Genomic DNA, 15859 nt, shown 5'->3' on the forward strand with positions numbered 1-15859 from the left:
CTATGAATACTACGTAAATTGTATTGACGACCATAGAAAAGTCGTTGCGCAACTTCAGTAAATTAAGTGCAAATTTACATTGCGGTTTTGCCACCCACAAGCATCACAACAGAAAGTAATGTTGGTGCATTGGCTGGCGTTATCTTTTAAATGCTTTGTAATAACAGTCGATTTCTTGAGACCCTTTCCACCTTCTGTCTCATTCCACATATATATTACAGAGGGTCCAGATTTAATTGGGTGGACACTACAATTGTATATGTACAAATTTTCGTAATAAGTGACGGATGTGGTTAGCTTTGGAAATGAAAGAGCTTTTCGCAAATCAAAAGTGCAAGCACAATAATTGCCAGAAACCTCGTCAGCCTCTTTCTGTAAGTCAGTTCTGATGTTGCCAGCTTCAGAAAGATGAAGCTGTTTTTCAGTTCGTATTTGTGCCCTAATTCCAGGATCTGCTACGATTCAAACGTTATGCAGAGGTAACTGCATGGTTATAAACAAGGGGGACTTGGATCACTTTCCTGCTGAATCTCATGCAAGATGGACTTGGTCCACTGTAACAATGAACACTATCAGAGTTCTTTAGTGTTAAAAGGAACAACTGCTCTCTATCGGCCGGCTAAAGGACTAAGGACTTGTTCCATATTTTCACTGAATAATTATTGACTTGAAAGGACTTAGTGCACCTGTAGCCAAACTTGAAAAATATTGGACTTGGTTCACTATACTTCTGACCCATTCATTTATCGATCGCTTTGCTATTTAGGAATAGCAAAGCGTATAGATTACAGCGGATATACGAATAATAATGACAGTTACACCACAGCAACTGTTCACGTAAATAAAAGTTTAAGCCAAAATATGATTGTGTTATCCAGAATAAACTCCGAAGCATCATGGAAGGCTCTTATGTTTTTCAGAAACGGATATGACAAAATGCTTGCATTGTCGTCACAAACTTTAGAATCGATTCTGCGAAATCTGAACACATGGTCAAGGGGTCCACGTCAATTCATTTAAAGGCAGTTCGGTGCGTGACAATTAGCTGTATGCGACAATTCCGTGCATGACAGTTTGGTATACGAGACAATTTGGTGTATGAAAATTGGTTATTATTATTATTATTATATTGGTTTTAGGAGCATCGGCGACTAAAGCCATATTGCTCCCTATGTACTGTCTGTAAATTGCGTGTATTGTGTGGTCGATTTTCTATTTGCTGGATGAAAAACCCGAGTTTCCAGGAAGGAAACCATGCTACCCTCGCCTGAGACCGAATAACTCGGCCACGTTGTGAAAAATGCCCATACAAATTCCTCACTTCATCGACGGGACTCGAACCCAGGTCTCTTCCGCCCTGTGTGAGGAGGACGGCGATCTTACCAACTGTGCTACCCACAAAGGTATGACAATTGGTAGCTACGACAATTCGGTGAGTACAACAATTTGGTGTATCATACAGTTATCAGAAATTAACAAAATCAATGAAGTAAAAGGTTTAAGAAACAAGCGAAATTTTGGAAAAAAGAAAAATAATATATTTTCTATTCATTTATTTTGCATAAAATGATTTCCACCAATTCTTTTCATAGGCAGGTTGGAAAGTACGTACGTGCCTATAACAGAATGACTCCGTCCATAATGTAACACCTTTAATATAGTTTTGATTATCTATTATTAACATTTTTAACATACCTACTCAGTTGAACCCTAAGCTTTCCCAGGCGCATGAATTGGTCGAGAGTTGGGAAGCTAGAAGAAAATTACGGGTTCGAAAAATAGGTGAAAGGAAAAGAAATGAAGATTATCAAAGTGAAAGTTGTTTAAGCCATACGCTGTTTTAGTAACATGGACTGGATCAGAATTGCAAAGTAGTAATATTAGTAAGATTTTAGGAGAATCAGCGAAGAGGCCATGTTGCTTGTATGTTGTCTGTAAATTGCATGTGTTCTGAGATCATTTAATAGATGCAACGGTCCACGAATTAAAAGATCTCCCCTCGCAAAATCGTGTTTTACTCCACTTTCATTTGTTCTATTGCTACTAGATTAACTATCTTACGTTAATATATTACATTGGCTCTGAGACGTGTCTCTTTGTAAATCGCTTTTATGAACCCTTTGAATTATTTTAGCATTATTTTGGAGTAAAACAACTTATTGGTAATATGTTTTATCGTCTTGATAACAATTTTTCGACGAAAACTTGGTCAAAAGAACTGTCCATTACTACAGTATCGTTGGAGGATTATAATTTTGGATCCGAACACAGCCTTAATCATTATCTCCTGGATGAAAGATGACCCCCCTTGAAATGCCAAATGTTATAATTTGTATCCCAAAATAGCCCTTGATCTGGATAAAAAGAGACGAGGCAAAGTTAGGTTTCATTGGTTCCTATGGAGTCGAAGAAGAAGATAACGAATAAACTAAAAGACAAACAGACTTATGTAAAGTATTATATCAATCGTTCGGTGTGCATTAATTTGACTCTTCAGTGCCCTTGTTTCTTTCGGTCAACTGAAAATTAGTTTTATGCCAATGTTAAGAAATAATATCACTTTTGAATGAGATCACTCTCGAGATATTATTTTGACCACACCGTTTAATTCACCGTATTGTAAACAAAAATTTATGATTAACGTTTTCCTTAAATGGACTTTTTTTGTACATTGTCAGTAGCGCAATAACTTATAATACTGCCTCTTAAGAATAAACAGTTTGAGATAAATGAAAGGACGCTTGGGACAAGGGACAATTTATTTTGTACCATTTCACAAAAGTGAAATGGTACCGTATCAAAACAAAAACAAAAACAGCAACGGAAGAAAGTACACGACATCGATTTTATGTGCCATTGAACCTCTGTGTCAAATAGGAGCAGCACTGGACTGTTGTGAAACTCTGTCAAGAGGAGGACTCAACAATTACTCCCAATATGATTACGTAATTGGCCTTCATTTATTCGTGGGTGTTACGGACTATAGAAAAGGCTTGTTACTACACTGGTACGAGCGCAGCGTGGTGTTGGGAAGAGAAGGGTTCTAGCAGCGTTCCTATGGCAAGTCACAGTTACTGATTGATTACGACACAACACAGTGTATTGTGTGGAATGGGTTCAGTTCATTAACGGGAAATTTGGAACATTAGGATGCAGGAGGCAAAATAATAGACGAAGCTGCACAATTTTCTACCTCATTCGATTTGTTAATAGTGTTATATGAATTGTTGTCGTTGTTGTAGTAGGGTTTTAGGAGCATCAGCGACTAACTCCATATTGCTCCGTACATATTGTTTGTAAGTTGCGTGTGTTCTGAGGTCGATATTTTGTTTGCTGGAAGAAAAACCCGAGTTTCCGGGAGAAAAACCACACTACACTCGCCTGAGACCGACTAACTTAGTCACGTTGTGAAAAAGACCCATAAAAATTTCTTTCGTCATAGACGAGACTCGAACTCAAGTCTTTTCCACCAGGTGTGGGGAGGACGACTAACTGTGCTATTCGCGGGGGCGTTGTATGAATTGTTTGCAGCATATTCTCTAAAGAACAGCCTACTTACGTGAGAGAAGGGTTCGTCATTACAAAAAGATTGCTTAGGTTTTTTTTTTTTACTACCGATTTTTTTTAAAACCAATTTACCTTTTAAGGCCTTCGTACTTTTCGCTTTAAACCAGTCAATGTTAATAAAAGTCGACGAATAAAATTTTAAGGATTGGACGAATCTTTAATCAATAAATTTGTTTTTACCCTGTAGTATTTTAAGGATTTCCTTTCCTTTCGGAAGGAATTGATTTTTTTTTTTATTGAACTTAACTTTGAAACCTTTCATCTGGTTTCTGCCTCAAGGAACTCAGGTGGCAAATATAACGATGCTGATCCTACGGACAGTGAAATTTTTCTTTTCTCATCAAAGTAACTGAAGTGGCCATCGATTAGTCGGTAGATGAGGGAATGGTTGTCATGTAATCGTTCGTCTTTCAGGATTACACCAGCCGGAAAATACAGGTGCGGTTGTTATTACAGCATTACCGAATAGTTTTTCCTTTTGTGTTGTTCCCAACCCATTATGTGATTCTGTACTCCGAGGCAATGTTCCTTTTTCTACAACCTCACATCGTTTGTTGGAGCGAAAGTATTCGCAGCTAATATAATGAATGCACAGCTGCTCTTTTACTTTACTATCTGAATCCCTAATAACATAAAATCAACAAGGGTTCGGGCATTTTATGCACTTTCTTTCTATTCTATTCTTTAGCCAGATCGATAAGAATAAAAATGTCAGGTATTAATCGTGGTGGAAAAAGCAGCACTTGAAATTAAGGCAAACTGCGCATATGCAAAATTAATGGTAATATTTAAATCGAAAATTTCCTCCTTTAAAAATTCTATAATAATTGAAATAACAAAGGGCAGGAACTACGCAAATAACAGTATTTTAGAAAATCCTAAAATCCCTAAAAATCTTTAGCTTGTATTCCCTAAAATTCACAATTAATAATTAAATCCCCCCCTAACGGTCAATGTAAGGTCTGATGATAGGCAGCGGTAAGTTGCCTGAAACGTCACCTTAAATGTATAGTGGGCCATAAGCTTAATAAACTATATTATTAATCTCACGTGGTAAAAGAGTGGTTATTATAACAATTAATTAATTTTCAAAGCTATATTCTCTTCAATCTGTAGCCATACTAGCTGTAGAGCTTACTAAAGATAATTCAATTAGTCTCGACTTTGAGACTAACTGCATTAAGATAATATTTACATTAATTATAACGATCATTCACGCACAGCTTGAGACCAGCACATAAGGACCAGAAATGTCCTTAGCGACTGCAAACAAATTATTTGTCTCACGTTAAAGGAACATTGGGAGGTATTCATCCTTATTTGTCAATCGTGTTGCTGTCTGAACCACCTGACAATTCCAAAATCACTGTCGGAGGACATTACTACAGAGACAAAGATCACTAATTTTGGCCCATCAGATGAACGAAGGAAAACTGGAATTGGCATTTATTTAGAAGAGCTAGATAGCTCTCATTTTCCCGATAGTTATTCAGTGAATTGTGTAAGTAAACAAATAATTATTCTTAATTCTTTTTTGCATTTCTGTGTACAGAAATTTTCCATTAAAAAGCGCCATCAGTAGACTTCCAAAATGCTCAAATTCTCATTTATGTGTGGTATTTTCCACCACTTTTACTGGATGATCCGAAATTAATAACTAACTTTTCATCTCATTTGAACCGAAATACAGCTACGAGTTGAGTTTTAGTTTCTAGATATTAAGTCGTGTTTTTGAACTCTCAGGTAATTCATGACCTGGATTCTATCCACTACGGAACAACAACACCGCTGGCAAATAAATGGTTTCCGAAACACGGACTTCATTAATGGGTTTAACTATCACTGAATGTTGTCACTCTTTTCCCAACAAATAACTCTATTCTAACTCTATTATACTGACATAACACGATTATAATGAAATCAGTGGAAGGAACATTCTCCGAGAATTTTAGTCATAAATAATGCAGTTGATACATTCTCTGAGCGTATCCGGAAGTTTGTAAGTCGGGGAAGAAAGTGTGTGCACGCTCATTATGGCACATATGACTTCCGGGAAAATTTTGTTAATTGCAGAAATTAATCTTCGTGTAATTTTCTGAAGAACGTCAGGGTTCCCTAATGCATGGAAGTAAGACGTCGGAAATAAGATTAGCTCCACTAGGGGACACGAGTCTTAAGTCGCGTGTTATCTGGGCTGTACAATTAAAGACTGGGTAGATTAAATAACTCGTGGTTTCCTCAAGTCGCCTGGTCCTTTATCTTTCCAATGTAATTAGTGTTTGATTAAATGATAAGGTTATAACAGTATGGTTTAGAGAGTCTCCGGTGCAAGTAATGAAAGCTAACGAGATAAATTATGCTTATTAGGTTGGCAGGGACTGGAAAGTGGCAGTGCTAGAATAATATCATGATAAGATTAACAAGTTTTCTTGCGGTATTTCTTAACTCAATGAAAGTCTTCCAATGTGCGCACCCTGCTCAGAATGAAGAGGTGCCTTTGATGAAGCATGCACTTAATTATTTTTGCATTTCTATTAGATTGTTAACTTCGGTTGATTAAGCAATAGCAACGAACAATATCATAAAGTGGGTGTGTGTAAAATAATTAAGCTTTTTTGGACTATTGAGCTATCGGGAGTAACTTTTCCAAGGAAACTTATTTTCTTTATTTTATCTTTTGTTAAGTTAGTAACGTTTCTAAGAAAGTAAGTAGCAATTTTTAAATCGATTAAGATAAATTAATGTTCGGAGGTTTATCTAATTTTCTGGCATATCACTAAAACTTGTATACGGCATCGTTGGACTGTTTTGTAAAAGCACAAGGGCAATTTTAAGACCAAGAAGAGTCAGTACTCGTAGAGAAGGTACACATCCATGTTTATATGACAATGGAAAAAACATATTCCTTGTGGTTATGGTTGAATATTCTTTATGATTTCCACTAAATGCTTTCTAATTTGGATTCAGGATCATAAAAATGTAGCCAAATTTCATCATCAGTCACCAAATGGGTGAAAAATCAATATGTATTAACAAGAATTAATTTAAAATTCTTCTTCGATGTTTTTCTTGAATGGGAAGATTTCTGGGAAAGCATCTTGCACAAACTTTGGACATTCCTAAATACCCATATATTATTGTTAAAATGCTTCCATAGGAAATGTTAAGTACTTTTCAAGTTCAGACACTTTAATTCTTCTGTTTTAAAAATGTGTTAATGCAACGATGGGAACTGTTTCAGAATTGATTGTTTCAGATGGCCGACCAGAACTTGGTTCATCCTTAACTGACATCGTCACGTTTTTGAACTCTGATGACCAAAGCACTTTACTTTATCGTCCATCAAAAGATCTCTGAGTGAAGGTGCATTACTACACGCGCTTTGAATGACCGTGGTTCAAGTACGCACGACTGCTAAATACGGTGCTGTTTCTTGTATTCTCTCTCTCTATCTCTTGTGAACTCATCTGACCATGTAGTAGGCATTGTAAAGACTATAGCTATGTACAGAAGGAGGTTAAGTCCGACATGCAGACATGTACAATGACTTCATTTGGATTATCTATGGAGATTTTACAATTTAAATGGTCATCAATGATTTTGAATGGTCATCAATGACAAGTGAAAATTATCTCTCCATCGTAGCATTCGTGCCCGCATTAAAGAGGTCAAATATTAAGTATACTTAGCCATCTATAGATACATTCTCTGGCCCATTCGGTTAGGAAGTTATTCGTTAAGATGCGGATTATAGACACATCTTAACGAATGGGAACTGAAGGGCCAGGTAGAGTCCTTAAAATCAGGACTGTTCAGAAAAATGTGGTAATTCGGTATTGATCACCGTATATGTAATTGATGTAATAAATATATAAATAATACGAATCATTAAATAATTCCTTTGCCAATTTATCTTTACAGTCCAACTGATTAGAAAATTACAGACAGTTCAGTTGTCATCAAACTGTTGTCTACTATTTCGAAAGCTGGAGAATCTATCTTCGTGACTCGCTGTCTTCCCTTAATTCTACGTAGAGCAGGTCAAAGAATGCTGCTTAAACTTTCTCTTAAAAATTCCGTTAAACAAATTTCGTAACTCGTTTTATGCATGCGTCCCTTCACTGAAAGAATGCGATAAAGTTTTTCTTCCCTCTTTTTAAGATATACGTACGTATAATGTCTCATCTTTAGGGGCGTATTATTGCCTTGTCACTGAGTGAATTTGAAAATATTAACGGATTAGTTAGACAACAAAAATGGTTCAAGTAAGAAGAAATACCAATTTCACGTGTTGTATGTGCAGGAACTTGCTTAGTGCTGCAATGTTTAGGTTTTCTAGCTTATCCATGTCAACAGCCCAAGTCTACAGACCAGAATTTTAAATTGTGTTTGAAGTAGCCAAATACCTATGTGAACAACGTCAATGGGAAGTAAAGTAGTGCAGCGTAGTGGTGTAGAAATCATTTCCCGAGCAGGGTAAATTCGAAAATGGGAAACATATTTCAAATATGGGTTTTTTGGGGAACACAGAACTAGGATGGAAACCATAGTTCCTGTATCCTTACCGAAAAGATTATAATATACAGTATATACATAATGAGCGCACTGTATTTCGAAGTATAATCGATTTCACTTTAAATATAAATTAATGTTTATTCTACATTAAACTGTTATATCACTAGATCATTAAAGATGTGCTAGCAATTTCAGTTTTACGTATTAGATCAGAGCTGGGCAACCAAAAGCTACCAAACTCTTTTTATGGCCTGCGGCAACCTGCTGAAAAAATTTGTTTATTTTTTTATTCAGCAATTTTATTACTGTATAAAACTGCGGAATACAGACATGGAACCTTGACAGACTTTTTTGCCTTTAATATTTCTGTTATTTCCTTAATTTTTGGACCATATCTTGCCAGTCCCTTGTGGATAGCACAGTGGTCTCCTTTAACGTCTGTGTGGAACGCCTGGGTTCGAATTCTGTCGAGACCGAAGGAATTTATGGGATTTTTCCTCATCTTACGAGGGTTGGATATTTATCCTTCCGAAAAGTCTAGTTCTTCGTTCAGCAAAACAGAAAAAAAAACGACTGAAGAATACACGGATTCAAGGATATTATATATCGAAGTTTCATGGCCTTAGATGTCTAGGCACTAATTATAAGTAACAACAATAAATCCTCTCAAGTACACTTACTCATCAACGATCGCTAAAATGTCCCTGATCGGCAGTATCCTTAAATGTAAAAATTACCTATGTCCAAAAAAAAATCACATTAACCATTCCAATATTAATCGAAATAATCTATTTCAGTGAGTGAAATAAAATACTGAGGTGAAATTAATTACGAACTGCAGCTCCTTCCCGTGTCCTTTAATAACCCTGATGATACTGAACTGATTGTAGGGTAGCGGGCCCCGTCGTGGCTGACTTGGTAGTTTTGCCACTTGCAGGAATTTCTAAAAGTTTTTTTGGGCTGTGGCCGAGTTAATCAATCTCAACAGCAGACAATGCTATCGACTCAGTCTCACGCACTTCTCTCAAAAAAAAAAAAAAAAAAAAAAAAAATCAATCCATTAATCTAGCCCAATTGATAATGTACAACTGAACCGGTAATTTGTGTTCCCAAATTACCGCTTGATTTGTTCGCCTTATTTATCTTGTGATTATTATTTTTAGCATGGCTGAGACCTGATAACCGGGCTTCCCTCTTTACAGTTCAGTATGCCTTGAGATCCACTTGCTGGTCCATGCACTGTTTATTCGTTCAAACTCTGGTTATATTTTATATTGTATGGAGACGCTTCCTTTTGTACGAAGAACATTTGAAAATTTTGGGCATGAGTATGCAGGGTTTATTTGAGGAGTCTGGTAACGTGTTACTTTTCAACCCTATGGAGTCAATATACTTTTGCCACTGAAAGTTTCCACTTGGAAACTTTCTTCGCAGCTGGAATCATAATTTGAAAATTGTTTTTCAAATTATTACTGCATAGTGACTGATTTTGTCCATCTTTCCTCGTTCACACAACTGTTGATTTCAAGAACTGTAATTAAAACAGACATTATCGAAACTTCATGAAACTCGGTGGATTCCTATTTGAAGTATTACACATAGGTACAGAAATTTGTGTCACTATACCACTACCGTTTCATACTCGAGCCAGGAACTTTTCAAATGCCCCCTTGTATATTGTAATGTACGTATTTCCATTAGGGGTTTTGGAAACCCGAATATGATTTTTCTGCTTATTGCCCATTCAGTGTAATATATGATCACAATGCAAAGTCTTTATGTACCTGTACGTGATGGACCAAACTTAATTTTGATCATGAAAGCAATTTGTATTCTTGTACACAAATGGTTATGACATTCAGTGGTGTTGTATTATTATAGATTACTGTAAACTTGATCGGTGAATTGTCTGGAAGGTCACGGTGATTATGTCTGTTGTTATTAAGTTTTTCAGCGTTAGGAACGTTCAGAATAAACTGTTTTTACGTTCATGAAAGTTTAGTGGCTTGAAATAGTTTTTTTTTTGGTTGTTTTCGACTCATCAATCTCTCTCTCTCTCTCATATAGATTTTTATTTTTACTTTGGTTGCTGGTTTCGCCTCTTGAAGTAATAGAATCACGAATAAGGCTGTGATAATAGCTTTTATGCTCTTCAAGCTGTTAGCTCTAAAGAATATCGCACGTTGCAAGTTCTTTTTTTACCGTCTATTAACTCACCGAAGCGTTTTTATTAAAAGAAATCCGTACTCAACTGTATCTTGTAACTCCCAGGTTCATGTAAAAATATATCATCATTAATGTCTAGAGCCTGTTTTGAAGTTCGAAAAGATAACAGAGAGATCTTTTATGGATTGCTTCTATTAAATTTCAGGAAATTTACGAAGAGAAATCGATATGGTAGACAATAAAAGTAAACTGCTATTAAGAGAAAGTTGCGCATTATTAGAATGCTATTAGCTATGCCAATGGCGTTATAGTTCCAAAAACAATGAGTATGAAACCAAAATTCAGGATAGATCCGAATAATTTGGCAACATTTTCATAATTCGACAAGTAGCAATTCTGAAGTGATAAATGCATAAGGTTCGGTGCGAAGTCGAGTGCAAAATGCAAACACAAAAATCATGGTTATCTCTGCTACTGTCTTGACTGAAATTTTTCTGCCACTGCTTCAGCTCAGAATGGAGCTAGTCTATTAATATGTCTGTACAGAAATTTATAGTGCAAACAACATATCACTAATTCCACAAAGCCTTCGTGGGTAGCACAGTTGGTAGGATCGGAGTCCTCCCCACACCGGGTGGAAAAGACCTGAGTCTTGAAAAGACCTGATGACGTGAGGAATTTTTATGGACATTTTTCACAACGTGACGGTCTAAGGCGAGGCCGACTAACTCAATCAAGTTTTCCTCCTCGAAACTTGGGTTTTTCGTCCACCAAACAGAAACTCGACTTTAGAACACACGTAATTTAGAGACAGTATAGATGGAGCAATATGGCCTTAGTCGCTCCTAAAACCCAACTACAACAATTCCATAAAAACTAATTCCGTGTAAAAGCATTCAGATCTATACTCGTTTATGTAATATCGAGAACAATACAAAACTAGTACACTAAACAACATTAGGTGAATATCAACTTGGGCTAATAACGACTAGATAACGATACTTAAACACAGCGCAATTTGTAATATTAATAAAATCCCAAGGTTTTTGAAAATAGCGTACAATTTTCACAAATGAATGAGGAAGTTTGATAATTTATTTTAACAAGAACAATTATTAAGTTAGCATTAGCAGTTTCATATGATGCAAGGAAGCAAGCTTATACAGCATCAGCCAAAAAAAAAAAAAAAAAAAAAAACACACACACACATTTCACACATCCATTCGCTCTAAACGTTTGTCCAGTTATTTCTTGAATTTATTTAAGCTATCAATTTCCACAACGACAAATCGAAGTTTGTTCCAGCAATTAACTATCCGCTGGCTAAAGACAAATGTCTGCCATCTATTCTACAATTGTCTTTCCTCAATTTGAATCAATCTCCCCTCAGATTTGTAATCTCAGTAAGAGGAAGAATCTCACCAGCATTGAGCCTGTTCAACTCATTCAAGACCTTATACACCTCATTCTGATCACCTCACAGCCGCCTAGTCTCCAGACGCTGTAATTTTTAGAACTAAAGCCTTTCTTGGTAAGAGGACCCCTTCGTTCCCCTTGCCAGTCTTTTTGCCCTTCCCTGTACTCATTCTAGCAACTCAACGTCCTTCCTAAAATAAGGCTTCCAGACCTGTACGCAGTACTCGAGGCGTGGCCTGACCGTAACTTTATACAAAGGATAATCATCTCCTTATCCCTACTAGCAAAATTCCTATATATCATTGACAAGATTCCATGACCTTCTCTGTCAGCCTGTCTGTACTGCTCAGAAAATTTCATATCTGACTGCACAATTACCCCCAGGTCTTTTTCATTCTCTACCACTCTGAGTGTAGTACCACACAGTTGGTACGTTTCTCTGGGTTTACTTCTACCCACATGCAGTACTTTACATTTGTCAGTGTTAAACTGTCAAAGTTAGACAAAGTTTTGTTTCATTTATGTTGAAGTATAAATTGTGTGTATGGGCACTTTTATAAATTACAATGACTGAATGGAAGAGCACTATAATACGTATCGCACCGAGGTTAAAAAGGAATAGAGTATAATATGCTTTAAAATAACAGTTCACACTCGACCAGAGAAGTGTTACTGTACTGTGCTCGTGTTTTAAAAATGAGATGAAAAATCGAAGGTTCGTAGGAGACGCGCTATTCTCTCTATGTCTGAGACTATCTAACCTGACACTTGGTGGAAAATCCCAGGAAATTATTTCCTCCCATCACTGATACAATTATAGTTTCCACTTTTCAAGCCATGTGGTTAACGTAGATCAAAGAAACTCTGTCATTATAAACGCATAATCAAGTGAATTCAATAAATGAATTCACCACTAGATTTATATTCACTTTTAAAGATTGTACGCAAGAACAGTATATCTTCAAGTTTGAATATTATTAGAACGTCAAACTGCTTTGGATCAAACTACTGCTTAAACTCGTGTAAACTGTATGCAAGCAACAAGACATGTAGTCTTCGCATATTATTTCTCCTATGACGATAGTTTTATTCTTCCTTTGATTATCTGCTTGAGTTATTTTGACCAAATTAATTTACGACCTCTGTCATGTTAGAGTCAAACGGTTTTGTAAATTTTAAATGAACCAGTAGGAACTGTCTGTAGCCGTAGCAAAAACTCCTTCCAGTCTCTCATTTAATTGACAACCTGAGGCTCTCGAGACTATCTTTTTTTGAAATAGTTTAATAGATTTCTGCATAAATAATTATTGCTAGAGCGCTCACAGGCTGAATTCAAATTTCTTTATTTTCTAGAAGCAAAATAGCTACAAGTCAATTGTCACTCATGGTAGTTGTATTTATTTAAACAACAACAAAAATATAAAAAAATAAAAAATAAAAATTAAATAAATAAAAAATTAATTAAATGAAAAAAATAAATAGAAATAACTAAATTTGAAGTAATTAAGTATTTTGATAACTATGTTTTTAATTATTTAATTACTAATTATTTATTAAGTTTTACTAATTAATAATTAAGTTTTTAATTATTATATAGTAAAATACACTTTATTCGTACACAAACAAAAGAAAAATATAATAATGACAACTTGTTTAGGATAAACAAAATCCTTATCAGCAAATTCATGCCTAAGCCAAAAACCATTATTATTATAGAAGGAGTAACGTAATTCACAATTTAATTAAAAGTGATATTTCTCAAAAACCGAGAATTCAATTTCAAAGTATCTACAACTTTCCCTCAAATTAAAATTGAAATCAGCCCAAATTCCATTAATTATAATCAAGTCATGTCTTACTCCATACTTATTTAAAATTATAAGGTATTCACAAATCTTAGTTCTTTGATTTCCTGAAGACCACTAAATGTTTTATTAATCAATTTGATCCGATATAATATTACAGATAGGTTAGAATAAGATATGTCTTAGTAAGGGCCGTGCAGTATCCAGTGATCTGTTGCATGGGTGGTTTTGGCCTCTCTTTTTTTCGTTATGACTTATTATAACCATTTAAGAAATGTCTTATGGGGGCCCTTTTTGTGTCTGGGCCAGACGTGTCATATCAGGCACTCTCCATTTACACGGCCCGGAAACTGTCGCCATGGCGCTCCACCAGAGCATCATTTATTTATTTCACTTTCAGCACATTACAGGAAATTATCCGACAGCAATGTACACTAGCAACTCTGTAAGCAGAGTGAAAACAGAGATTATAATATACTGTATTTGAGCGAGCCTTTCACATTAAAAATTGAGAATAAAAGCAGGAATAAAGAACCAAATGATCCACAGTATCATCTGGCGAAGGATCATTATTGAATTTCTAATTCATGCAATACAGTTACTTTTTCGGAAAAATGCATTGGATCCAAAAGCCGAAAAACATCTCAGAATGGAATATCCAGAAACATCTCAGTACTCAGCGGGACTGCACTTTACCTATATAATTACCGGACATGGACCATTCAGACAGACAATCGTAGCCTTGGGGATATAAGAGAACCCACGCTGCCACTGTGGAGAACTAGAATCATGAGTGCACCTCATGTACAAGTGCCCTACGCATGAGGACAAGCTAAAATTCTTCACAGAAATACAAAGTAACTCCCGAGACTAGGAATACTTTCTCCTCCATGAAGGAAGTACCTACAAAGCCCTGACCGGATTTTTCCAAGCGGTCTTCACAACCATAAGAAATAAACTCGCTGAACTTAGGCATGGACAACGAAATGTCTTTTAACTCGACAACCTGATTTGAATAGCTGCTACCATGACGCGCCTGGCATGACCTCAACAAGGGATTAAACTGTCTACACCGTCTTAATGCAGGATTGCTGGCTCTCTGCGGACTGCTCTCCAGAGAGCGGGATACATGCAAACCCGTAAGGGTAGGATAATGCTGGTACTGAAATGGTGCAGGATTGTTGGCTATCTGCGGGTTCCCTGCAGACAGCCAGCAATCTTATACATATTATTCTAATTCTATTAGAAATAGAATTAGAATAGTATGTATAAGATATATGTCAATCTCTAATATCATTTGCAATTATAGCAAGTCCTTCGTGAAAGTAAAATGGTTTCGGCACTTGTCACTCTCTAGAGAGAGAGAGAGAGATCCGAGTTCAAATTCTATCGCATATTGAAAGTTAATGGCTTCTATCAATACAGAAGTTAGCCGGTTTCAGACGGAGGCCCACTCCTATAAGTTATTCTGGTTTTCGAACCCGTACAACATGAAAATCGGCCTCTGAATACACATTTGTACACATATAAGTAAATATATGAACTGAAGTATCCTGCGAATTGGCACACTATGATCAAAAGAGTCCATACACCAAAATTTTCCAACCAACAGTTATATCAGTAATATAAATGCTAAAAATCAAACAAACAATTATATATTATCCGTATTGTTCCAACATTTATGTTCTCTATAATTTGTAGCACACATTTGCTCACCTTGTAACTTGCGGTTTGAGTCTGGCCTACTTCCATGTTCTCTCTCTTGTGGAATTTTCCAAGAGAATCACCAAATCTGCATCTTCTTGTTCTTTCCAAAAATTCTTAGCTCCTACGTGAAATATAATTATTTGAAATTAATTTGAAAGCATATTTATTATGGTCGCTTTTATTTTACAATGTTTGACAATTAAAATCAGATGTTAGAATGAAAGAAGCTTTCAGTTCTTAACTATTATAGTGTGATGGACAGCTAATTGAGCTGTTCAACATTTCAAAGGACGATCACATTTGAAAAAAACAGATTTCTCTTGTCTAGCTCAATTTTCCTTCATTGAAAGGAAAACAAATTCTTTTAAACTTCACTTTCTGAGTTTTTATTTCTAGTAAAGTAATATTCTCTTATGAAGCGCCTTTGCACGTCTGTATCCTTTAGGGTTGAGATGCGTATCGATTCGAGTAAATAAAATTCTCTACCGATGGCTTTCTGTCCGTAGTGCATGTCTACAAATGTACACTTGCATTTCGCTGTTTTTGGAGAAGGACTATACCTGTCAGGTGGATGTAAAGCGGAGGATTCCGAAAAACGGGCTTCTCATATGGAAGTCACGTGAACTGACAGTAGTGCCTCCTGCATCGTAATATGATTTACCACTTTCCCGCTGTCTAACTGT

This window comes from Mastigoproctus giganteus, chromosome 12 (genome assembly GCF_048544385.1).
Source record: "Mastigoproctus giganteus isolate SK-2022 chromosome 12, ASM4854438v1, whole genome shotgun sequence".
Lineage (NCBI taxonomy): Eukaryota > Metazoa > Arthropoda > Arachnida > Uropygi > Thelyphonidae > Mastigoproctus > Mastigoproctus giganteus.